The sequence below is a fragment of the Microcaecilia unicolor genome, chromosome 1, assembly GCF_901765095.1.
Source record: "Microcaecilia unicolor chromosome 1, aMicUni1.1, whole genome shotgun sequence".
NCBI classification, from domain to species: domain Eukaryota; kingdom Metazoa; phylum Chordata; class Amphibia; order Gymnophiona; family Siphonopidae; genus Microcaecilia; species Microcaecilia unicolor.
The window spans coordinates 88,991,910-89,017,198 of record NC_044031.1 but is presented as its reverse complement, the minus strand read 5'-3'; the positions used below and the strand labels follow the sequence as shown (position 1 = coordinate 89,017,198).

General features: G+C 42.0%; 1 long non-coding RNA gene across 1 annotated transcript in view; it reads left to right on the top strand.

Moving 5' to 3' along the window:
* The first annotated feature begins 20,325 nt into the window (after positions 1-20,325).
* LOC115460066 overlaps positions 20,326-25,289 on the top strand; it is a 66,054-nt gene continuing 61,090 nt past the window's right edge. The window contains exons 1-2 of the long non-coding RNA XR_003940366.1: positions 20,326-20,432; positions 20,988-21,097. This is a non-coding gene — a long non-coding RNA (uncharacterized LOC115460066). The remainder of the gene's footprint in view (positions 20,433-20,987; positions 21,098-25,289) is intronic.

Below are 25,289 nucleotides of genomic sequence, written 5' to 3'. Positions count from 1 at the left end.
TCTAATACAGGATTTTCCTGAGATACTTGATTTTTTTTGAGGCAAATAGTATATTTGTGTAAATGGTGGAACCATTTCTTCTGAAACACCTAGTATCTCTGTAACATACTTTCTAAGCATATCTCTCGGTAAAACCCCTATCTTCTTTGAAAAATTCAAAAAGCGGATATTATTATTTCTAGTTACATTTTCCAAAAATTCAGTCCGTCTCCTTAGAGTAGTTAAGTCTTTTATCATAGTCTCTTGCTGTAACTTTACTGCTTTCAGTTCTTTCTCCATTTCTGTTTGTCGATTTACTATTGTCTCAGCCCTAGTTTCAGTATCTTGAACCTTTTGGTTCAGAATAGCAATATTTGTTTTATTTGTGGGCTTAGGGATTTCCCCAAGTCCACAATCAAAGTCCATAAAGCGTCCAGTGTAATTTCTGTAGGTTTCTGAATTAAGGAAAATTGTACCTCTGGTACTGCAGCGGATAGCTGTGTTCCAAGTTCACTTCCAGCCTCCTTCTGAACCTGGCTGAAGGTCGATGTTTCGGTCCCTCGGGAGGCGCCTTGTTCTCCTAGGCCCACTTTCTCCGCATGTTGTCTCTCCTCCTCGGTCCGTTGGTCTGCTGCACTCTTTGGTGGCGTCCAACTGGAAACCGGCGTCGACATGCTCGCTCCCGAGGGTTGCAGGGGAGGCGCTCTCACATCGGGACTGAGCGACAGTTCCAACCCAGAGATCTCCGTGGTGTTTCCAACTTCACCCGGTTGATCCAGCAGATCCGGTCTCGGTGTCCTCGGCATCTCAATTCTGTGTAGGTAAGCAGTCATTGTGGATTGCACTAGGGGGTTCTGCCGTGGAGGGGCAGCAGAGGAGGACACGCAGCCCCTTCTTTTCAGCATTATCTCCGAGAGCCTTACAGAGCATCCGATCTAGACGGCAGCCATTTTGAATCCCTAATAGGGGTCTTTAATGGGAGTTCTGTTATGAGGGGAAAGGAGATAGAGAGCAATGCATTGCCCCCCCCAGTCCACCTCTGTGCCCCTCCCCTCCAAACTGCAGGGCTGGCTATACCCAGGGAGTGAGCCTGTTGTTAAAAATTTACCAGCACACCACGGCAATATGTGTAGCCCATGTCACTCCTTGTATATGTGATTGAGACTAATGAGTTAGTTACTTTTTCCATTAAAGGCCTGGTTGAAGAGTCAAGCTTTCACCTGCTTCCTGAAGTAGAGATAGTCTTATTTTAAGCAGAGTTTTTCAGGCAGTGCATTCTAGAGTGTGGGGGCTACTCCGGAGAAGACTCGCTTGTGGGTATCACATCGTGTAATGTCTTTTGGAGAAGGTGTGGTTAATGGTAGCCCTTGAGAGAACCTTAGTTACTTGGAGGTGTGTAGAGGATCATCCTGTTCTTCAGGTACTCAGAGCCATTTCCTTTAAGGGCCTTGAAGATCAGACATAGAGTTTTAAATTTAGCCCTGTATTGTACTGGCAGCCAATGAAGTTTTTGCAAACATGATGTGATGAGGTCACGTTGCTTGCTACCTTCTATTAGTCTTGCAGCAGCATTATGAATCAGCTGGTGCAGGCCCTTTGTAGTCAGACCATTATTGAGTGCATTGCAGTAATCCAGTCTTGATGTTATTATGGCAAGCACAAGTGGGATAAGATTTATCTTCTCAATGTAAGAAGAGAGGCAGCGTAGCAGTTGCAAATAGTAGAAGCAGTTCTTGAAGGTTGCTTGGATTTGAGGAATCAGAGTAAGTGTTGAATCTAACTGTATTCCAAGTTTCCTGACTTGTGATTTGAGGGGCAGTTTGTACTTCCAAAAAGAGATTTTGATGTCAGGTTATGTATCCACTTGTTTTAGGAACCCAGAGAAGCTTGGGTTTTACTTGTGTTCAGGCAAAGTTTGTTGTGTTTATCCCATTCTTGAAATTATGTTAGACAGGTAATCAGTTTATTCAGGGCTGTAGGTTCAATAGGTATGAGTAGCTGCACATCATCCACGTAGATGTAGAAATGAGTGTCCATTGACCAAATCAGCTCAGCTAGTTGCTTGCGGTAGATATTGAACAGAATAGATGACAATATCGATCCTTGTGGTACCTCACAGATCAGTGCCCATGGTGGCGATGAGTTGCTGTCAAACATTTATGGATTGTTGCCTATCTGATAGATAGGATCTGAACCAAGCAAGTACTGTTCCATTGATACTTGTTTCTGTCAGTCGTGCTAGCATGATATGATCCACAATGTCAAAAGCTGCTGAGAAATCTAGCAGTACTAACACCGAGGTGAATCCCCTCTCTTGGTTTCTGTGAAGATCATCTGGTAGGGATACAAGCACCCTTTCTGAATCCAGATTGACATGGATCTAGCCCGTTTTTCTCTTCTAGCCAATCAATGAGTTGAACACAATTTTGCGCATGCTAAATTTTTAAAGAAATGCTAATTAACAAATACAAGCTAGCAAATTCACTTCCCTACAACTAACCCATCTCCATCATGTGTCTCCTCCATGGGCTTTGTAAAGCTGCTGCAAAAAATAAAATGTATTTTTTACTAATTTACAAAAAGTAAATACATAGGGCTGCTTTTACAAAGTGGCGGTAAGCCCAACGTGGGCTTACAGCTCGCTAAAAAGGAAGTACCGCCGGGCTACCGCAGCAGCCCGGCAGTAGTTCCTACCCCAGCGCATGTCATATCCAGCACTTCAAAAATATATTTATTTTTGTAGCGCTGGTGTGTACCCAGTGGTAATTGGGCAGTGCCATGTGCTGCCCTGTTACCGCTGGGTTAGCGTGGGAGCCTGAAGTGGCGGTAAGGGTTCCCCCCTGAAATGGCTGCACGGCAAGTGCTTCACTTTCTGCATGGCCATTTCCTGAAGAAAAGAAAGACCTACCTTTTACCCACTGCGGTAAAAGGGAGGCCTTGGCGCACGTCACAAACACGCGCCGACACCAGCGCAGGCCCCTTTTTGCCACAGCTTGGTAAAAGGGGCCCATAGTCTTTTTCACTTTAGATGGGGGCAAAAGGCTCTTGCCTCCTACCTGAAACTAATTTTCATACAAAGATTGACAGCCTTCAATGGTAAAAATTAGAAAAGAAACATTGAAAAAAATAATGAGACTAGGCTATTTATATAAAAAGACACTGACTGTGGCTTCTAAGTCACAGCTGCTGAGTGTACTGGTTAATAATTAACTTAAATTAGCTATTGCACATCAAACAGCTGATTATGAAACTCAGGATGGGTATTTCCTAAGCTAACTTCATAAGTCAATGATCAATTTTTTTATGATATCATCTTCTTAAAGATTCTTTTTGCATTATGCACTTCATTAAAATGACTCATTTGTTGTAATTTTGACCTCTTGCTCTTTTTTTTTTTTCCTGAACTTCCAGGTCAGTCGGAACTGTCCTCTGCCCTATTGGGCAATGGTACTGTGCCCTTGTTTACAATTATCAGAGGTATTTCTCCTATTTTGAACCTTCTGTAATCCAGCTACTGCAGTAATGGTCTTTGGTAACCTCAGACTGCGTTTCTGTCTGGAATCAGGTATTGCACACCCTGGCTCCAGTCAGTAAGTATTAAAACTGACCAATGACTGGGGCTCCCTCCCCCACCTCCAGGGATTGTGAATCCTGCAGCTGCCTTTTCCCCTCCCTTGCTTACCCAGGGAGCTAAAACTAGGTCTGTGTATCTAACCTAGGATTTCCAAATGGTATTGCACAGCGCTTACCAGTGAACCATCCGGCCAGCGCAGAATGACTAAAAGTACTAAGGCCAATATTCAGAGCAATATGCAGCAGTAAAAGAAAACAAAACTATGTAAAACTGTCTATCATCAATGTCACAAGAATGTGTATTCAACAGCATGTGCACTGTTAACCATATTCGAATAATTGCATAACAGTGCATCTCTACAGCCCACATTTTAGAATCAAATCATACAAATCTAATATACTCATATAAACATAATCCAGCACTTCTCAAAGCTCAGTAAGAACCATCATAAGAGAGCCTCAAAAATTGCATTCATTGACAAAAATCTCTCCAAGATCATTCGTCAGACCATTTGCAAGGTAGCACATTAATCTTCAATTTAATGCTCATATTATATGTGCAACAATTTAAAACTTCCAAAAGTTATCTGAATTCTGCTGAGCATGATCAAAGCACTCCAGCTTGGAGAAGATCAGTGTCCTCCCTCCTCTGGCACAGTCATATTTTATAAAAGCAACATTGGCACCAATGAGCCTTTATAAATTAGCCAACCAGAACCAAACACGGTAGTGCACAAATCCTTATACACAAATTTGCATCTGCTCAGAAGGAGGTGTAAATCTGTGCATGAACTTCAATCATATATGTTGTAACTCCACCCTAACTCCACCCAAACTTTGCCCCTGGAAAAACGTATGTGCCAGTTGCATAAAATCCAGGCATACGCGTTCTCTGTTCCTACTTTTATGCTCGTCTACTTACATACAATTTAAACAAGCCCTTTTTCTGCATGTGAAACAGTGCTTTATACATTGAAACTGCTTTATCAAATTGTCCCCATTGAGAAGAAGAGATCTTTGGGGCTTTGTGTAGGTTGGAACCAGAAGCGGAGCCAGGTTGATGGCGCGGGGGGAGCAAGAGCAGACTTCCGCCAGCGCTGGCGCAGATTTTCAATGCAACACATTGAGAAAAAAATAGGTGCCCGCGCCTGCAGAACTCCATTTGGTGGAGCGGCCGCTCCCATGGCACCCCTCCCTAGCTACGCTACTAGTTGGAGCATGGAAACAACATGTGTATATTGTATATTCAAATATTTGTGTACATTTTGCAAGCTAGGGGCCATTCATCCACTTTGAATATTGGTAGAAAGCCCATGTGTTCAAGGTATGTGTATTGTTTGTTCTAATATGGACAGCTTGAAAATGGTTTCATAGCTATTGTAATTGTACTTACAAGGTTTTCTTACACCATAAGTAAACAAGGGAAGACACAGGAACATGCATCACAAAAAATAGTAGCAAACAATTAATTTCAATGAATCTCTAAATAATAGCTCTGATATTTAGACCGTGAGAGATAGCCATGCTGTCTCCTGCGGTCCGCACTGAACCCGCATATTCAATGTTGAGCAATTTCCGATGACTGGCATTGAATATTTGGGGGGGGGGGGGGGGGGGTTCGGCCAGTTTGAAGATAACCAGCTATGTTGATATTCAGACATAGCCAGTTATCTTTAAACCAGCCAAAGATATACCAGGGTTTGACATGGCCAAATTTGACCACCAAACCTGGTTTAAAAATCGGCGAATAGACGGTTATATCACGTCATATAACCGGTTATCTATCAGCTGCTAACTACAGATATTCAGCGGAGGATAGCTGGTTAAGCGCTATTTAACCAGTCAGCATTCCTTCTGAATGGTTAAATAGCGCTAAATATCAAGCGGCCTATGTTAAAATTATGTTATTCAAATACAATTCCAATAGAACATACAACCCAAACATGTGTGATCACCAATTAAAATATAAAAATGTCCCTTTACAAATGGAACTCAAATATTGTCCATGAGTAAAAAAAAAGTCCTTCAAAGGAATTCCACCCACAAAATATCTTCTTCTCAAAATTGCAACCCATAATATTATATCATCTATTCTCAATCGCCCCTGGACTGGGACCTTCCCTGCTGTCAGTGACAGAGTTAAAAGTTCCTAAGAACTGCAATTTTGAAGGCCTTTCTTGGTGTTAGGTAGTTTCCATGAAAGAAAATACCTCTTTCTTACTAGGTTGTTTTTATAATAAAAAGTCTCCCTTCAGAGATGAAGAAACAGAGAAAATTAAAGATAGTTAAACTTATAATTTATTTCATGTAGGTAAAATATGTATATGAAATACTAATAATTGTGCTAAGGTTTTACAACACTTTTTTACATTATGGACTAGATTTTATATGGTGCCAAAAAAATGGGTGCAAATAAGAGCTATTCTGTAAATCATGATTTAAGTTGGGCACGGTTTACGCCAAGGAATTGTGCCTAACTTTAGGTGCACCCTTTATATTCCTCTCCCAAACACAAAATATTTAAATGTATCTATTTTTCAGTCTTTTGTTCCAACATACATAATAATGATAGACATTTACATATTACTTTCAATATATGGGGATCTTCAGATTTCTTTCAGGTATTTCCACCATGTGGGAGCATTATCCCAGATCGTTAATGGTGTCCCTTTCATCCTCATTGATCAACCCATACAATAATTTTTCTTCATTTTGTGTATATTTACGTTTTTTCTTAACTAATTAATTAAAAAATATATATATTACTTAGCTTAGTTTAGTATAAAGGATTTAGCAGCAGCGATTTTTCATCCAGCTCAAATCACTGCTGCTAAATCCTTTATACTAAACTAAGCTAAGTAATATTTTTTTTAATTAATTAGTTAAGAAAAAACGTAAATATACACAAAATGAAGAAAAATTATTGTATGGGTTGATCAATGAGGATGAAAGGGACACCATTAACGATCTGGGATAATGTTCCCACATGGTGGAAATACCTGAAAGAAATCTGAAGATCCCCATGTATTGAAAGTAATATGTAAATGTCTATCATTATTATGTATGTTGGAACAAAAGACTGAAAATAGATACATGTAAATATTTTGTGTTTGGGAGAGGAATATAAAGGGTATTGTAGTACTCCCCATACTGGAAAATAAGGTCTATTTAATTTGATAACTTTAGGTGCAGTCATTTGCACCAACTGAAACGTGGTACAAATATATAAATTAGGTGCATATCCCCCATCATTCTATAACAACACTTGTTAATTTTACGAACATACCTATTATGCCCATGCCCCTCCCATTTCAACGCTTTCTTTATTAGATTACACATAACATTTAGACGTGGATTCTATACCTAAATTTATGTGCATAAATGCTAATTAAATTTAATTAGTGACAATAATTGCTTGTTAAAAAAACAATTATTGGCGCTAATTAACTCGTTATTCAAATTTATGTGCACAATTTTTGACAACTTTTACAGCATTAGGGGGTATACCCAGTAAAACATAGGGATCCTTTTACAAAGTAGCAGTAAGCACTAATGCAAGCTTACCGCATGCTAAAAAGACACTACCAGGAGATGTGCTCAGGCATCCTGCGGTAGTTCTGGGATCGGTGTGCACCAATCTTGCACTAAAAAATATAAAATATTTTTAGTGCAGGGGGTGTGTTTGGAGGCAGACAGTAGGCATGCCCTGCACTAATTGGGTAGCATACGTAATTTTTCACGTGCTGCCTGATTAGCACAGGGTTAGCGCAGGAGCCCTTATCGCCTAGTAAGTAGGTGGCAGTAAGGGCTCATGCGCTAATGGCAATGCACTAATTGGGAAATTAGCTCAAGGCAAGGGGAAAAATGAAATTGGGCCGTTTTACTGCTGCACTAAAAGTGACCTCAGGTCACAGGAAAACTGTGTGCTTAAAATAGCGCAGGCCACTTTTAGCATGGCTTAGTAAAAGGGCCCATAGTAATTAGAACTCACAAATTAATGAATTATGTTTCCTTTTTACAGGATTACTTCCAATTTAAACAAACTATGGGCTTCTTTTACAAAGCTGCACTGCCGATTCTCAGTGCGGCAAATGAGAGGAAGCCCATTCAATTCCTATGAGCTCCCTCTCATTTGCCACACGGGAATCACTAGCGCAGCTTTGTAAAAGAAGCCCTATATCAGGTAAGTAAACATTTTTTTAAAAGTTCTTAGGCAGCTCTCTTTCTATTTGAATTATTTATGTCAATGTTTTCTTACTTTGTTTCTTTCAGATTCTCCTTTCAGTGGTGCCAACTCTCAGGTAAGAAGTTTATTTTTTATATGTATCTTATAGGTCCTTTTTACCAAGCTGCGGTAAAAAGTGCCCTGCGGTAGTGGCGGGGCCATTTTGCCATGCGCCAGGGCCCTTTTTACCGCAGCAGATAAAAAGCTCCAAAAAAGACATGGTCATGCTGTAAGATTATTCTTACCATGTGTCCATGCAGGGGAGAGCATTTACCACCACCCATTGACATGGTGGTAAGGGCTCCTGCGGTAACCCAGCAGTAACCGTGCAGCGATTACCTCTGGGTTAGTGCCACGCTAGAAATTACAGAATAAGTTTCTATAGCGCTGGAAATGGAGTGTGCTCAAGGCAGAACTACCGCCAGCGGCTGCTTTGGGCCAGCAGTAGTTCTGGGTTGCCGTGCAACAACCCTTTAGTAAGAGGTCCCATTAGTGCATTACATTTAAATTGACCTTCTGATGTCCTTGGGGTTTTTTTTCCTATTGCTTAAGTCCTTTTGAACTTTGGCTTATCAATCTCTCTTATTACTTACCTTTTCTGGATTCAGTGGCGTACCAAGGGGGGGCGGTTCGCCCCGGGTGCACGCCGCTGGGGGTTGCTGCGCGCCTGTCAGCTCTTCATTTTCATGCTCCCTTTGCCCCGGAACAGGTTACTTCCTGTTCCGGGGCAGAGGGAGCATGAAAACGAAGAGATGACAAGTGCGCTGCACCCCCCCCCCCACCCAGCGGCGTGCACCCGGGGGGGGGGGGGTTCTTTCGCCAGGGGGTGCGTCATGCTGTTCCAGGGGGGTGCTGCACCCGGGGGGTGGGGCGCATCGGCGATCCGCCCCGGGTGTCAGCCCCCCTAGGAACGCCACTCTCAGGGGCGCTCATTAGACAATCTCCATCCCTGGGGGAGGGACTTGGAGTTGAGCCACCAATCAGCTATACTTGTCACTGCTTTCCAAGACGATCTGTGACTGGGTTAAAGCTGCAGCTGTGCCTGGATGTGTGAAGATCACCTTTTGTTATTTTTTTTCAGGGGCGGGAGGGGGTGGATTTAGTGGATTCCTAGGTATCCTTTCTTTTTGCTACTGATATAATAGTTTTTTTTTGGGGGGGGGAGGTTTATTAAAACATCTTTACTTATTATTGAGCTTGTTTTTGAACTGATATCACTTGTTTTGTGCCTGTTTTTCGATGACAACACTGATAAGCTTCCTGGTTGCCATACAAATTTGTCGGATTCTATCTCCTGCCTTTGACCCATGCCAAGAGGGAGATCCCTTCTGTCTAGCCTGATGCAGAAATCCTGAATGCAGAATCAGCCTGTCATAATCCCACAAGTTAGCAGTACAAGGCACTTGCTAATGGAGCAAGGATTTAAGGACCAAGGGAAAAGTAACAGACCCAAAACCTGGTTGCTGGATTTCACCCCTATATAGTCAAGGGAGAAGGAGAGAGGATTTATTCAGGGTACCTGTGGTGACATCCAGGCAGCCTGCAATTGTTAACCACAGCAGGCAAGAGGAGAAAAGAAATGTTTAACATTTGAAACAGTCTTGCTGCAAAGCCAAAGTGTCTATCACAAAGATACCAAGGAGCCTGTAAGTGATTACTAACTAATTGACTTTTGATAACAGTTAACATCTGCTTAAGCTTAACAGCAAGTGAACTGTGCAAGCTATCACCATACTGGTGAGTGGTTTGTGTAGCAAGGAGAATAAGGAGAAGCTGTTTGTAATTTCTATGCTTTACTGGAGCAGAAGAGAAAGGTATTGTAAATTGTCACCTTTGTTGAAATGTTAAAGCTGTACCCTCATCAATTGAATGACAGTACAGCTTCTGGTTTTCAGCAAAAGAACTCGTGTGGTCTCTATCATTGTGTGAAGTGTGAAAATCTGAAATTGCTCGGCCTCCTAGGTATATCCTAATCCTGCACTGGTCCCAGCAAATTAATAATAGTGTGCTTTCCTCTTGTCCACCTATCCTGGGCATAATCTAGGCAGCCATCTAGACCAGTTCAAAGTGGGGATTACATCCCATAATGCAGACACATTGTAGGCTGTTTCCACATGTTAAATACTTAACGCTCTTTAGTAAAAGGAGCCCTAAATCAATTAAACATATGAAAAATGTCTAGCCCTCATTTGTCCTTTTCATTTGCTCACTATTACACATACAGAACCCCTGTCCTTTATTCAAGTTCAGTATGACAGCTTCAGATATTTCTTAATGTTAGATTTAAATTAAAGGTCCATTAGAGTTTTGGCATAGACACAAAACAAACAAGAAATTTTGAAGCCAGATTTATTTTTTAAAACTCCCCTCTCCCCCGAAATCTTCATCTGAAAGTTATCCCGGCATCAGCTAGCACATCTCTTAAGGCAAGGTTTAAACATTGTCAGTTTTGAGTTGAACATTACATTCTACACTAATCTATTCAAGTGATCTAATAATTCCTCTTCTCTTTTAAAACTTTAACATAAGGAACTCAGAAATGTTGGACAAATTTACCAAAGTTTCCAAACCATGAGCACATCACTTTTCTTTCTCAAATGGCCTAGCAGAGGCATCAAGTCTCAGGACACCTTCCAAAGTTTTGTCACTGTCACTGCTTTTATCTGTAAGTATGTTTCTTACATATACTGTATGTTTGTGACATTTATAAAAATATTAATAAGAAGTCTGTAAGGTCAAATGTGTAAGGCTTTTGTAAACTGGTGAGGAATTCTAGTGATATGTATTAGTATGTGTATTTGTATGAAATTATTCCTGGGAAAAATGTTTAACCAGGTAAGGGAGTTAAATTTACTATAGCTTATTTTGAACAGCTGCAAATTCTTTTTCTGCTCTGGATAATGATATAAGAGCATAAGAATATAAGTTTAAGAACAGAAGCGTTGCCATACTGGGACAGACCAAAGTCCATCTATCCCAGTATCCTGTTTCCAACAGTGGCCAGCCAATCCAGGTCATAAGTGCCTGGCAAGATTCCAGAACAGTAAAACAGATTTTATACTGCTTATCCTAGAAATAAGCAGTGGAGTTTTCCAAGTCCATCTTAATAATGGGTTATGGAATTTTCTTCTAGGAAGCTATCCAAACCTTTTTTTAAAAACCCTGCCAAGCTAACTGCTTTTACCACATTCTCTGGAAATGAATTCCAGAGTTTAATTACACGTTGAATGAAGAAATATTTTTTCCAGTTTGTTTTAAATTTACTACTTAATAGCTTCATTGCATGCCCCTTAGTCCTAGTATTTTTAGAAAAAGTAAACAAGCAATTCACATCTACCCATTCCACTCTACTCAGTATTTTATAGACTTCTATCATATCTCCCCCTCAGCTGTCTCTTCTCCAAGCTGAAGAGCCCTAGCCGCTTTAGCCTTTCCTCATAGGGAAGTTATCCCATCCCCTTTATCATTTTCATTGTCCTTCTCTGTAACTTTTCTAATTTTGCTATATCTTTTTTGAGATGCAGTGACCAGAATTGCACACAGTATTCCAGGTAGCACCATGGAGCATTACAAAGGCATTATAACATTTTCATTTATGTTTTCCATTCCTTTCCTAATAATTCCTAACATTCTATTTGCCTTTTTAGGCTGCACACTGAGAAGAGGGTTTCAACATATCATCAATGATGACACCTAGATCCTTTTTCTGGACAGTGACTCCTAATATGGAACCTTGCATCACTTAGCTATATTTTAGATTCCTCCTTCTCACATGTATCACTTTGTGCTTGCTCACGTTAAACAGCAGGAAGGAAATGGAAAAAATAAAAACTAAAGTGGTTCTTCTTTAATATTTCCTTTAAAATATTGTATATATTGGTATTAAAGAAACAGGTACTCTGAGGCTTCATAAAGATACACGAAAACAAAATTCTAGCTAAGAAACACATTTTATAACCTATAAAGAAGACAGGAACCATCCATTTAATCAAAGAAAGAGAAAGAAAATAGGGAAAGACTAAACTGAGAAAGTCTAGACAGATAGACAAAATAGTAGGTTTACCTGTTCTTGGCAATATCTATTAACTTCTAACAGTAATCTTCTTATTTAGAAAATCCCTTAATTGTTTAGGGTCAAAGCTACAGGGGCAATATTGAGTCAGCAATGATCAGCATTTCTTTAAATGTTGCCTAGAGCAAAGCCAAACAGAGAGGGATTCGAAGTACAAAGCAAACAATCCAAAACAAAAAGCACCAAGAGCCTTCAAAACTGGAACATGTCCTTTAATTGATAGAAGTAGAAATAATGAACATCACTGACCCGACACGGGCTGTGTTTCGGCACACCATGCCTGCTTCAGGGGTCATAAGTTAGTACCTTCAAAAATAAGGAAAAGCTAGCCTGCCACTGGGGCTCCAAATGGTGATAGTTGACCTTCAGTTTTGATTGCTTTGAATGTCAACTATCACTATTTGGAGCCCCAGTGGCAGGCTAGCCTTTCCTTATTTTTGAAGGTACTAACTTATGACCCCTGACGCAGGCATTGCATGCTGAAACACAGCCCGTGTCAGGTCAGTGATGTTCATTATTTCTACTTCTATCAATTAAAGGGCATGTTCCGGTCATGAAGGCTCTTGGTGCTTTTTGTTTTGGATTGGTTTAAACGTTGCCTGCCACCAGCTAAAATTAGACCTGGAAGTTCAGTATCAGCCTCTGTCTGAGTACTGGTCAAACAATATAACCCCGAAAAAAGGAAAGGGAGAGGTACAAACACAATCCCTCTGAAAATATATATAAGGAGAGATTAAAGCAACGTGACTGGAGGGAATATTCAGTACAACGGTTGACACCGCAGCTCTGAGGGCTTAATTGGAATTAGTCGTCCTTGAAATGATTCTCTACAATAGTTCTGTTACATCATATTATTTCCTGCAGATAAAGTGAAATATTAACTGTGCTCATAAAGTAATATTAAGTATCTTCTGAGATGAACTTCAAACTCAAAATCATCAACAGTTATTCTCAATAAATCAAATCTCTCCTAATTGTAAATCAAGCCACTTGTAATAGCCATAAAAATGTCAAGTGATGATCGGGCAGTTATCTGAAAAATAAATCTCTCAAATCTATCATCCAACAAAGCACTCCGTTTTGGAGAATCCTTCCTCAGGGATGAGAAACATCTGTTGTCTGATTTTTAAAGTACCAGTCTTCCATAAACACTTTCCTCTGTAAGCTTATCTCTGTGTGGCTCAGCTGCAAGCAGTACTGGAGGCTCTGCGCCTGCTTGTCCAAGTTATTCAACAGGAATTTCCATCTCCTCCTCCTCCTCTCGAAGCAGCAGTAGTTCCTCTGCTGGAAGCCGTTCCCCTTCCACCACAAACTCCATCGGTGTCAGTACTGGCACTGAATGTCTAGGCATAAGGTAGCCACAGAGAGTTGCCTGGGTACCACCAGTATTCAGTAGCAGTACCCAGAAAGTTTACTTAGAACAGCCCTTTTGTTGGCAAATATAGCAAGTATGGTTATTTGCTCTCTCCGAGAGCACCAAGAACTAGGGAAGCTTGAACTTAGCTTTCCAACATAATGAAGAAAAATAAAATTGGCAGTAGACAATCAGCCTTATTTTCAAAAGAGAAAGACGCCCATATTTCGACCCAAATTGGGAGATGGGTGTCTTTCTCCCGCGGGCGCCCAAATCGGTATAATCGAAAGCCGATTTTGGGCGTTTTCAACTGCAATCTGTCGCAGAAATGGGCAAAGTTGACGGGGGTGTGTCGGAGGCATGGTGAAGGCGGGACTGGGGCATGTTTATTGACCGAGGAGAGATGGGCGCCCTCGGCTAATAATTGAAAAAAGAAAGGCGTTTTTAGCGCGAATTTGGGTCACTTTATTTGGATCCTTTTTTTCACGAACAGGTCCCCCAAAAGTGTCCTAAATGACCAGATGACTACCGGAGGGAATCTGGGATGACCACCCCTGACTCCCCCAGTGGTCACTAACCCCCTCCCACCAAAAAAACAACTTTAACAACTTTTTTTTTCCAGCCTGTATGCCAGCCTCAAATGTCATACCCAGCTGTATAACTGCAGTATGCAGGTCCCTGGAGCAGTTGTTAGTGGGTGCCGTGGAATTCAGGCAGGTGGACCCAGGCCCACCCCCCTACCTGTTACACTTGTTTTGGTAAATGGGAGCACTCCAAACTGCCCCCAAAACCCACTGTACCCAAATCTAGGTGCCCCCCTTCACCCATAAGTGCTATGGTAATGGAGTAGAGTTGTGGGCAGTGGGTTTTGGGGGGGATTTGGGGGGCTCAGCACCCAAGGTAAGGGAGCTATGGATTTAGGAGGTATTTTACTTTTTTTTAATTGTTACAAGTGCCCCCTAGGGTGCCCGGTTGGTGTCCTGGCATGTGAGGGGGACCAGTGCACTACGAATCCTGGCCCCTCCCATGACCCAATGCCTTGGATTTGTTTGTTTTTGAGCTGGGCAGCTTCGGTTTCCATTATCGCTGAAAAATGAAACCGCCCAGCTCAAATCCGCACAAATCCGATGCATTTGCCTAGCACAAACCATATTATCAAAAAATAAGATGGCCGCCCATTTTTTTTTCAAAATACGGTCTGTCCCGCCCCTTCACATACCCGTTTTCGGAGATAGACGCTCCAAGGGCTAAAACTCTTGGACGCAATACAAGAAATGATTTACGTCTTTTTTGGGTTTCCCTAGACAAGGCTGGGAAAACCCTAACTTTTGAACCCAAAAATAAAGAATTCAAGTGTCTCTAAGACAACCTGAGTACTGCTTCTCTATCTAGCTCCAAGGCAAATGTTACCAACAAAGTGGTTCTCTGAGTAACCACTTCTAATGATGATTCCAGGAATGCCGTCAAGTTCATTGAATCTTGAGGGTTCAAATTTTCTGGTGGTTTACCAGTAAATTGAAGATAGTATGCTCTTGTAATAGGTGGCAATGATGTGTCGGGCATCCCCAAAATCTCCACCAAATATTTCTTAACCATTTGTACAGGAGAAATTAAAGGTGATTTTGGAAAATTTATAATACGCAGGTTAAGTCTCTTGGACTGATTTTCCAAATATTCCATTCGTCTAGAAGCAAAGTTTCTTTCTTTAATCAACGATTGTTCCACCAGTTCCACTTTCTCAAGCTTAACAGAAAGATTTTTTACTTCAGCAGCATGGACATCATTAATTTGCAATTGTTTTAGTGCAGTCTCAGCCAAAACCTTAATAGTTTCAGAATTTTTTTTAATCACTGATTGCAAAGTTGAGAGAGTCGTGGAGTTCAGATCCCAAAGTGACTCTAAAGTCACTACAGCAGGTTTTCCAAAATTCCCCTCAAAAACCGGGATGGGTGCTTTAATCGCTTGTTCCAGGATACTCACAGCTGAGGAAGCCACAACAGGAGCTGCACTTTTCTCTGGTAAATTCAAGCGTTCAGTTGTTGAACTGGCTGCAGGCAGGTACCCTCCCTGTACGCTCCCGATACCTCCAAGAGCCGAAGTGCCAGGACTCTCCTGAAGACTCTCACTTCCTGGTTGGGGGGGGGGGCGCTGCACGAAAAACAGGGCTCAAAGAAGCCCCGTTGACACTGTCGGTCAGCTCCAATGAGCTGACTCCAGCAACGGGAGTTGAAAACATCGCCGAGCCAGACGCGATTCCAAACTGCTTGAGCGTCGGCTGCTGGAGCGGAGGTTTCCCACCAGGGAGAGAGGGAATCTCCCTGACTTTTCCTCGCCTCTTACCCATCTTTCGGCAGGTAAGAACGCTCTTTCAGAGTCCGCTGGAGCCCGTCTCAAAACGCGTCTGTTGGCGTCAGTTACAAAATCGCCATCTTGGATCGAGAAGCTGATAAAGAAAATTTTAAAGGAAATATACTGTAAACCACTTTAGTCACCAAAAGGTGGCTATCAAAAAGTATTAGCAAAGTATCAGAGAAATATTTCTTCAAGAATTCAGTAGCTAATATATAAGATATTATAGGTAAATTTATCAATCTCAAGTTGTTTTTCCTTAATTGGTTCTCCAGAAATTCCAATTTTTTACAAGAAAGATGACTATTCTTAATTACCAAATTATCTGATTTTCATAGAGAAACCATTTCCGTAATCAAAGTCTCTATTTTTGTATCTTGGACTTCCACTTTGTTAGATAAGTATTAATATAAATTCTTTAAGTCACATTCTGAAAAATTTTAAACATCTGAAGAAGAGACTTATTCACACTCTGCAGCAGTTCCTATAGTACTGTGAACAATTTGTAAACTATAATTAAACAAGTAATGAAGTGGTAGTTTGAAGATGTTAGTTGTGTCTCCTTTTGAAAGAAGTGTTTTTGTTATTAAAAACCATTGTAGTGCTAATTTTGTCAATCTGACCAATTGATTTTTGCACGTTGTTAAATCTTGGTAGAGGGATACTATGGTTTGAGCCAAAAGTTGGGTACTCCATTAGGGCCTGGACTCTTTCAAATTGGGGCTTTTCTCAATCAAGGTAGAAGAGAAGGCGGAAGAGAAGGATAACAGGAGGATCCTGAAGGCATGGTGTCATCACCATCACCTAAAATTGATATGGGAGAGTCTGCCAAAGAATCCTCTGGCTGTATCAATGTGGTAAAGGAGGATATAGACCAGAGACTGACAACTGAAGCCATAGGGGTTGCACAGTTATGGTTAAAGCCAGTAAAAGGATACCCTCTGGGCATAAGAAGCCAAGAGCTAGGCCTAAAGGAACCCATTGGACCAGCACTTGATCTCTTATAAAGGACATACTCCATGATGATCCAATGAGGTCTTCCTAGAGCATGTCTCTCATTCTACTGCACATAGGATAATAATTCACTATTTCTACTTTGCATGTGCAACTCCTATGGCCTTATATGTGGTCTCCAGCCTCTATTCCTGAAGATCACTGGTTGGAGACCTGCTGAGTCTAACAGTCAGAAAGAGTGGAGACACCTTGGGAACAGAGGAAAAAAGGAGTTCCTTATAAAAAGCAACCAAACAAGACTATCCCAGTCTCACTTTTCTCAAAACCCATTGCTGATGATGTCATCATGAATCTGAGAGCAGCATTATTTTCTTCCCATTTCTCACTTGGATTAAAGAGGGAGAAAAATTTGTGTTAGGAAGATGTAGGCTTCAAAGGGGAAAGAATTAATCTTATCAAGCTTAGAGACAGAGAGTAGCCAAAGAGCATACACATTACTCAGGTACAGGGATCTAGCACTGATGGAGTTTGTGCTGCAAAGCAGTCCTGAGGTACAGGTAGGGAGAGCACATATCAACTAAGAGTCACTATGGGGTTGATATTTAAAGGGGTTTAACTGGGTAGGAGAGGCTCCTGCCCAGTTAAACTCAGCTGATCTAGCTAGTTGCCGATATTCAATGGCACTTAACCACTAGTGCCACTGAATATCATTGCTACCATTCCCTAACTTGCCAGACTAGGGGCAATCTGGAGGCAGGGCTTGGACAGCTATGTTTAGTCCACTAACCAGCTAAGACAGTGCATAAAGTTAGGACACTGAAAAGCCTGTCCTAATTTTAGGCACCAAGTTAACCAGGCACCACTGCTTGTCCCTGGGATCAGTAGCCTGAATCTTGCTACTATTTGGGATTCTGCCAGGTATTGTGACCTGAATTGGACACTGCTGGAAGCAGGATACTGGGCTAGATAGACCATTGGTTGACCCAGTATAGCTATCCTTATGTTTTTATGAATATTGTCCATTGCCTGGTTAACTTCTGGGTCAGACACATACCTTGATATTCAGTGCCAGGAGCTGCACATGCCACATCACTAAATATTTGAGGTTAGTTCAGCCTGCAGCTGTGAGTGGCTCACAAGCCACTTACTACTGTGGGCTCAATATTACCTCCTTCATTTATAAAATTCAGGCACACTCTGTAAATCCATAGAGAAATGGCTGACTTTGCTACAGTATCAACTGGCGTTGTACTCAGATATTGGCATGGTGAATGCACTGTATTGTACATTAACAATAGAATCCCTAATCATCATATAATATATAGATACTCCAACCGATATTTGAAGTGAGCTGCTTTACATTTTTTTTTGCATTGCAGCAGCTCATAAATGCAATATACTACATAAACCTTTCTGCAAATTAGGCCTCATGCAAATGTCTGTTATTTCAAACTTTCTTTTATTTTGAAAAGTGACTTTACATCAAAATAGTGTGCTTTATGCAAAAAACAAACAAAAAATAGATAAAGGGCTAGATTATATAAATGGCACCTGAAAAATCCATGCAGAAGTAGCATATGAGGAGTGGCCTAGTGGTTAGGGTGGTGGACTTTGGTCCTGGGGAACTGAGGAACTGAGTTTGATTCCCAGCACAGGCAGCTCCTTGTAACGCTGGGCAAGTCACTTAACCCTCCATTGCCTACCACATTGAGCCTGCCATGAGTGGGAAAGCGCGGAGTACAAATGTAACAAAAATAAAATAAATACTCTTTAAGTGGGATCTAGAGTTAGGTGAGGTATATAGAATGTGCTTAGTTGATATGGCATAAATAACAGTGTGTAGATTTAGGCGCAGAGGGGCATATTCTATAAGTGTGTGTAAATTTGGAACACCCATGAAACACCAATTTCCCAGCCCATAACTACAACCTTTTTTGCTCTGCACATTACTACTACTACTACTATTTAGCATTTCTATAGCGCTACAAGACATACTTAGCCAGTTATGTGCGTAAATATTATTATTGCCAATTAGTGCTCATTATTGCTTGTTACATGCTGTTAAAATGCGCCAATTAAGTTTCGCGTGTTGTTATAGAATATGCTTGGATTTCGGCGTGGAACGCTAGGTGCGATATATAGAATCTGGGGGGAAATGGCTGAACTTCGGTGTTTTTGCACATTTCCAGTTGATTTTTTTAAACTATTTTTGTGCAGTCATTTCACACTTTGGCACATAGGGCTCATTATATTTTTGATGACAGACATATATCCCAATAAGTCCTTCCAAATAGCTGGTCCATTCACTGAGTTGCTGAATATTGCCCTCCTTATGTCAATTTCAACAAATTCTTAACACATTCCAGAAGCTAATTTTGGGGGGGGAAAATACTAGCCTAGCAAACATCTAATCTAGAGTTCATGAAAGTGAAGCTATGCATTCTGGGACAAACCACTAGCCAGAAATGCTGATGCATCACTCAGGTTTCCCACAGGGTCTTACATAAACATTTAAAAATATGCACAACAGTTCATGAGTTTAGTAAGTGATGGTATGTTATTATCAAATACTGCTGAGAAGTGAGGGGCAATAAAAGAAGACAGTAAGAGATACCAGCAAAATGACATCAGCAGAGAAAACTGGAAGAAGGTACGCACTGCTATAGAGATACATATAATGCTGTTGATTATTTTTCTGGCAACAGCCTACCATTGATAATGATCAACAGCATTCATTGATGGGAGATGATCAGCTTAGGCAGAAGAAGAAATCCTCTAGATTTCCTGTAAGTCCTGTGACACTATCATTTGACTCAATTAGCTCAAATGACTAGGATAAAAATGCACAACACATAACATGAGCTGTCTGACTCACGCTGCAGCTCCAGCTGTCTGTGCCAGCTTGGCAAATTAGGTCGAATTTTGCTAAGTGAAAGTTGATAGCAAATAACAAATCTTGGCCTATCGAATGGGCACATGAATAGGTGTGGGAAGATTTTCTGTCAGGTTTTATGATATCTCCAGTGAAAGAGGGATAAGGTAGGTAATATATATATTGTAGATCTTACTTCACAAAAGCAAACAAAAAGCAACCAATGACTTAAGTTAGATGTGCACTATGTAGCACCTGGCAGACACATCCTAAAGCTGATGATTAACATGCTAGTTCAGTGTGTGATGCAATGTGTACTCCCTATTTGGGTGACAGGCTCACATGCCTATTTACTTAGCTCAGCACTCCACATCCAACACATAACAAATTTACCTTACAGCTCAGCCAATGTGATCATTTCTTATCCTCATGGCTGCACAGTAACTCTTTTGGCACTCAGAAGTCCTAAAGCTCCAAACATAATTTACTTTGGCATTCCATGCTGGCACACTTCAGGTTGCTTGAATGAGTTATTCTTTTGACTTTTGAAATTGTGTCATGTGAAGGGGCATTTTCAATATGACGTTTAAGTGGAGAAATAAACGTCTATCTGAAACTGTTTAAAAACCAAAGCCGGTAATGGAATAAAAAAAAAAAACGAAACGATTTCCGATATTCAAAAATACACAAAAAAAATGTTTTGAAAGAGGACGTACCGCAAACATCATAGGCGTTGGGAGATAAATGTTTCTGCCAATAAAAAATACACTATGTAAAACATGCAGCAGTGGTACTGGTCCCTGCGTCGAGAAAACATCCTCTCCAACAGCAGGGTGTTTCCTCCACACGCAAATCATGCATATATACCTCTGCACGTGGAGGAATGTTCCTCAGTAGGCACAGCTATGTCACTATAAAGAGAGCCAATTTTCTCTTTTCAGGAGAAAGAACTACTGGTCCTCCACAGGAGACAAATTATGAAGCACCACCACCAACTGCCCCCACACAATGTCTCCATGAGGACATGGAGATCAATAAGGAACAGCCTGGAAAGGTGAGTGTGAAGTATTGTCCCCCAGGATCACAGCACCACTCATATGCAAGCACCATACATAAGCAGGGTCACATACAGTGACGTCCCTTTGTTGTTGCAATACATGTTATTGCTTTTTTATAAGAACAGAAAAAAAAACAGTGCTGAAATCAGAATGTATAGAATATCCAATAACAACTAATTATGGGGCCCCTCTCCACTAACCATGCAATGCTAAAATGAGAGGCTGCACATATTTGGACCACTTCCCCTCACACACATCCTGGCCCACACCTACATACCAATGGGAACATTGGCAGCAACTGACTAAAGTCCATTGATCCACCCAAAGGTATATCTGCTTTACCCCACTGCCCATCTCCACCTCCCAGCAACAGTGCACATGCTCCACAGAAAAGCCACCATGCCACCCTCTGTCCCCATGGCCACCTTAGCTCACACAACACCTGACAATTGCTATCTGTCACAGGCTATGTGAGGAGCATGTTGTAAAAAAATAATAATGTACGTGATGCCAAGAAGAATGAACCTTGTTCATCAACTTGTGTTTTGCAGATGCTTTGGGATACACAAGGACTTTGAGTCACTCTGGCACTGGTACAAGCATGTCTGGCGTGAAGACCCCACCCTAATCTAATTCATGAGGGAGCGCATCAGGGCCCAATGTAAGTACCACAGACATAGCACCTCTATAACAGCTCTGACCCTGATAATGGCCTGATGCTTTGTATATAAATGCTAAATAGTAGTAGTAGTAGTATGCACCTACCATTGTTACAGTGTGCCCACAACCCCCATATCTACTAGAATATGTAGCAGCCAACCCTCAACCTATGAGATAACATGGAAAGGAAAAGGGAAGAGGGGAAAGCCCTTTGGTCAGCATCCTCCAGCAACCAATACAAAAGTGCCCAGTGTGTCCCACACACCTACCTAGCACAATGCAGCTGCTACATGGCAATGGAAATAAAACAGTAACCTGAAACAGGCACAGTGGGAATTAAACTTATGTCCCTGCATTCAGAGAGCACAGCTCTAACCACTATGCCAAACACACATTTGACAAAGGAGTTTTCAAGGAGGACAGTACACTGACCATAGAGGGCCATCACAACATCAATTGCCCCCCCCCCCAAATGGATAGTGTCTCATGCCCCCTAACCCACACTCATTTGATATACCATTGTCTGCTCCAAAGGTTGGTATGCTGCTCTGTGAGGCATCCCTCAAGGCCCAAGCTGGAAGCCCTTAAATCTCCACATTATAGTAGGTCTCAAACTCCTGCTATGGAAACTCCCACCTATGTGCACATTTCCCTTCTCCCCTGGGCACTCCCAAAGTTTGGGCACAAATCATGCGGTGATGTGCACCCACCACCATCAGTCAGGGCCCTAAAACAGCTAGCATCAATACCCCACAGATAGATGCCGCCAAAAGCTAAGATTTCAAACTTGTAATCTGTTAATTGCCTTTCTCCTGGGGTCCCAGTAAAGGTGACCAGAAGGATGGGCAGCTATGATAGGGTCTCCTGCCATTTCCCACCCAGCTGTAGGAGCAACAAATCCACCAGAGTGGATAAAGAACAACAGTGTCCCATGGGTAATCTCAGGAGCAAAAGAAAAGTGGGAACAGAATCAAGCTTTTCAATGAACAAACAAGAGACGTTCAAAATTCAAAGTCTTCATTTAATAAATTATACTTCGAATTTTGAACATCTCCGGTCTGTTCATTGAAGAGCCTTGTTCCGTTCCCACTCCTCTTTTGCTCCCACCTAACTGTAGGACACAAAGATATAGGGATGCACACACACTCACCCATATCCCTAATAAAAACGGTAACAATGATCTCATCCATGGAACAGTGTACTGCCATCCTACCTCCCAGTCAGTGCCTGCTCACCCAGGGCCCTCTAACAGGGCCAGAACTCTTTCATGCCCATAGCCAAACCACCCTCTCAGAGGAAAAACACATCTAATATCAGTTCCTTGCTGCCTGAATGTCCAACCGCCATCTGAAACTGAACATGGCCAAGACCGAACTCATTGTCTTTCCACCCAAACCCACTTCTCCTCTCCCCCCACTCTCTCTTTCAGTCGACAACACCCTCATCCTCCCCGTCTCATCTGCCCGCAACCTCGGAGTCATCTTCGACTCCTCCTTCTCCTTCTCTGCCCATATCCAGCAGACAGCCAAGATCTGTCGCTTCTTTCTCTATAACATCAGCAAAATTCGCCCCTTCCTCTCCGAGCACACCACCCGAACTCTCATCCACTCTCTCATCACCTCTCACCTTGACTACTGCAACCTACTCCTCACTGGCCTCCCACTTAACCATCTATCCCCCCTTCAATCCATTCAGAACTCTGCTGCCCATCTTATCTTCCGCATAGACCGATATGCTCATATCACCCCTCTCCTCAAGTCACTTCACTGGCTTCTGATCAGGTACCGCATACAGTTCAAGCTTCTCCTACTAACCTACAAATGCACTCAATCTGCAGCCCCTCATTACCTCTCTACCCTCATCTCCCCTTACGCTCCTACCCGTAACTTCCGCTCACAGGGCAAATCCCTCCTCAGTACCCTTCTCCACCACCACCAACTCCAGGCTCTGCCCTTTCTGCCTCGCCTCACCCTATGCTTGGAATAAACTCCCTGAGCCCATATGCCAAGCCCCCTCCCTGCCCATCTTCAAATCCTTGCTCAAAGCCCACCTCTTCAATGTCGCTTTCGGCACCTAACCATTGTACCTCTATCCAGGAAATCTAGACTGCCCCCAATTTGATTGACTGCACTTTTTTGTCCTTTAGATTGTAAGCTCCTTTGAGCAGGGACTGTCCGTCTTTGTTAGATTGTACAGCGCTGCGTAACCCTGGTAGCACTTTAGAAATGTTAAATAGTAGTAGTAGTAGTTCCCTGCTATGTTATCTTATTTATTTATTTGTTACATTTGTATCCCACATTTTCCCACCTATTTGCAGGCTCAATGTGGCTTACATAGTACCGTAAAGGCGTTCGCCAAGTCCGGTAAAAGAACACAGTGTGATGTTAAGGTCGAATGAGGTAGACAAATATAATGTGATGTTAAGGGCGGATAAGGTAGGTAAGTTTCAGGCAAATTGGGGGTTGAAGGTGGGGGAGGTTACATAGTGTCCAATACAATCTTTGGTTTTGCTGTGTTGCTGAGTTGAGGCATTTATATTGGGTTGGTAGGGTACGCCTTATTGAACAGATATGTTTTTAGTGATTTCCTGAAGTTTAGGTGGTCGTAAATTGTTTTCACGGCTTTTGGTAGTGCTTTCCATAGTTGTGTGCTTATATAGGAGAAGTTGGATGCATGGGTTGTTTTGTATTTGAGTCCTTTGCAGTGTGGGTAGTGGAGGTTCAGGTATGATCGTGATGATCTGGTTCTGTTACTGGTTGGTAGATCTATGAGGTCTGTCATGTATTCGGGGACTACACCGTAGATAATCTTGTGGACCAGAATGCAGATTTTGAAGGTGATACGTTCTTTGATTGGGAGCCAATGCAGTTTTTCTCGGAGGGGTTTGGCACTTTCGAATCGTGTTTTGCCGAATATCAACCTGGCTGCTATGTTTTGGGCTGTTTGGAGTTTCTTTGTGAGTTGTTCTTTGCATCCCACATATATTCCATTGCAGTAATCTGCATGGCTTAGTATCATTGATTGTATTAGGTTACGGAATATTTCGCTCGGGAAGAAAGGTTTTACACGTTTGAGTTTCCACATTGAGTGGAACATTTTTTTTATAGTGGACTTTACTTGGCTCTCCAGTGTAGGATTACGGTCAATTGTAACGCCGAGTATTTTGAGGCTGTCTGAAATAGGTAGGGTGTGGTCTGGGGTGTTTATGGTTGTGGGTTTGTAATTATTGTGTTGGGATTATAAGATGAGACAATGTGTTTTTTCAGTGTTCAGCTTCAGTTGAAATGAATTTGCCCATGAGTCCATGGTGTTCAGACCACGTCTGATTTCATTAGTGATTTCTTTCAGGTCGTGTTTGAAGGGGATGTAGATTGTGACATCATCTGCATAGATGAACAGGTTGAAGCCTTAAATTTGGCCAGTGGGATCATCATTATGTTGAAGAGTATTGATGATAATGGGGATCCTTGAGGTACTCCACAGTCTGCTTTCCACGGTGGTGATATGTTTGTATTTGATTTTACTTGGTATGTTCTGGTGGTTAGGAAACCTTTGATCCAGCTAAGTACCTTTCCACCAATCCCGAAGTGGTCTAGGAGTCTTAGTAGTATATTGTGGTTTACCATGTCGAATGCGCTCGACATGTCAAATTGAAGGAGAAGTATGCTTTTTACCTGTGACTATTTCATGCTTGAATTTGGCCAGGAGAGTTGTTGCTGCTACACCTTAGACATGTCCCCCAGCTAACAACAACTGCCCTCAGTCATCCATGTCACTGCTTCCTGATAGCTAGCTGCACCACTATGCAAGCCATGTAGGATGTGTTGATCTCAATTGTAAACCTTTTATGCACACGGGGCATCCTCCAGCTGCTAAAGAGCCTGCCCAGGACCAGATTGCTCCCAAGAGAGCATAAGAGGAGGTTACAATGGACCCTTCGCACTGAGAGATGCAACTCCCCCACAACCTGTGGAGGCTGAGGGCCTCTGTAGGGACATGCCCCTATTAGAGGGGGAAGAAGGGATGCAGGACTAGCCCCCTCCCCCAGCAGCTACACTGGAGGGCATATCAGCTGAGGGCTCCCATAAAACAGCTACATGCCTGTTGGTGGGCCCACCCTCCCATACACCCAAGTCCAGCTCCTACTGCAAGTCTCAGTCATACATTGTCACCTGCTGGCCCAGATTGTGGCT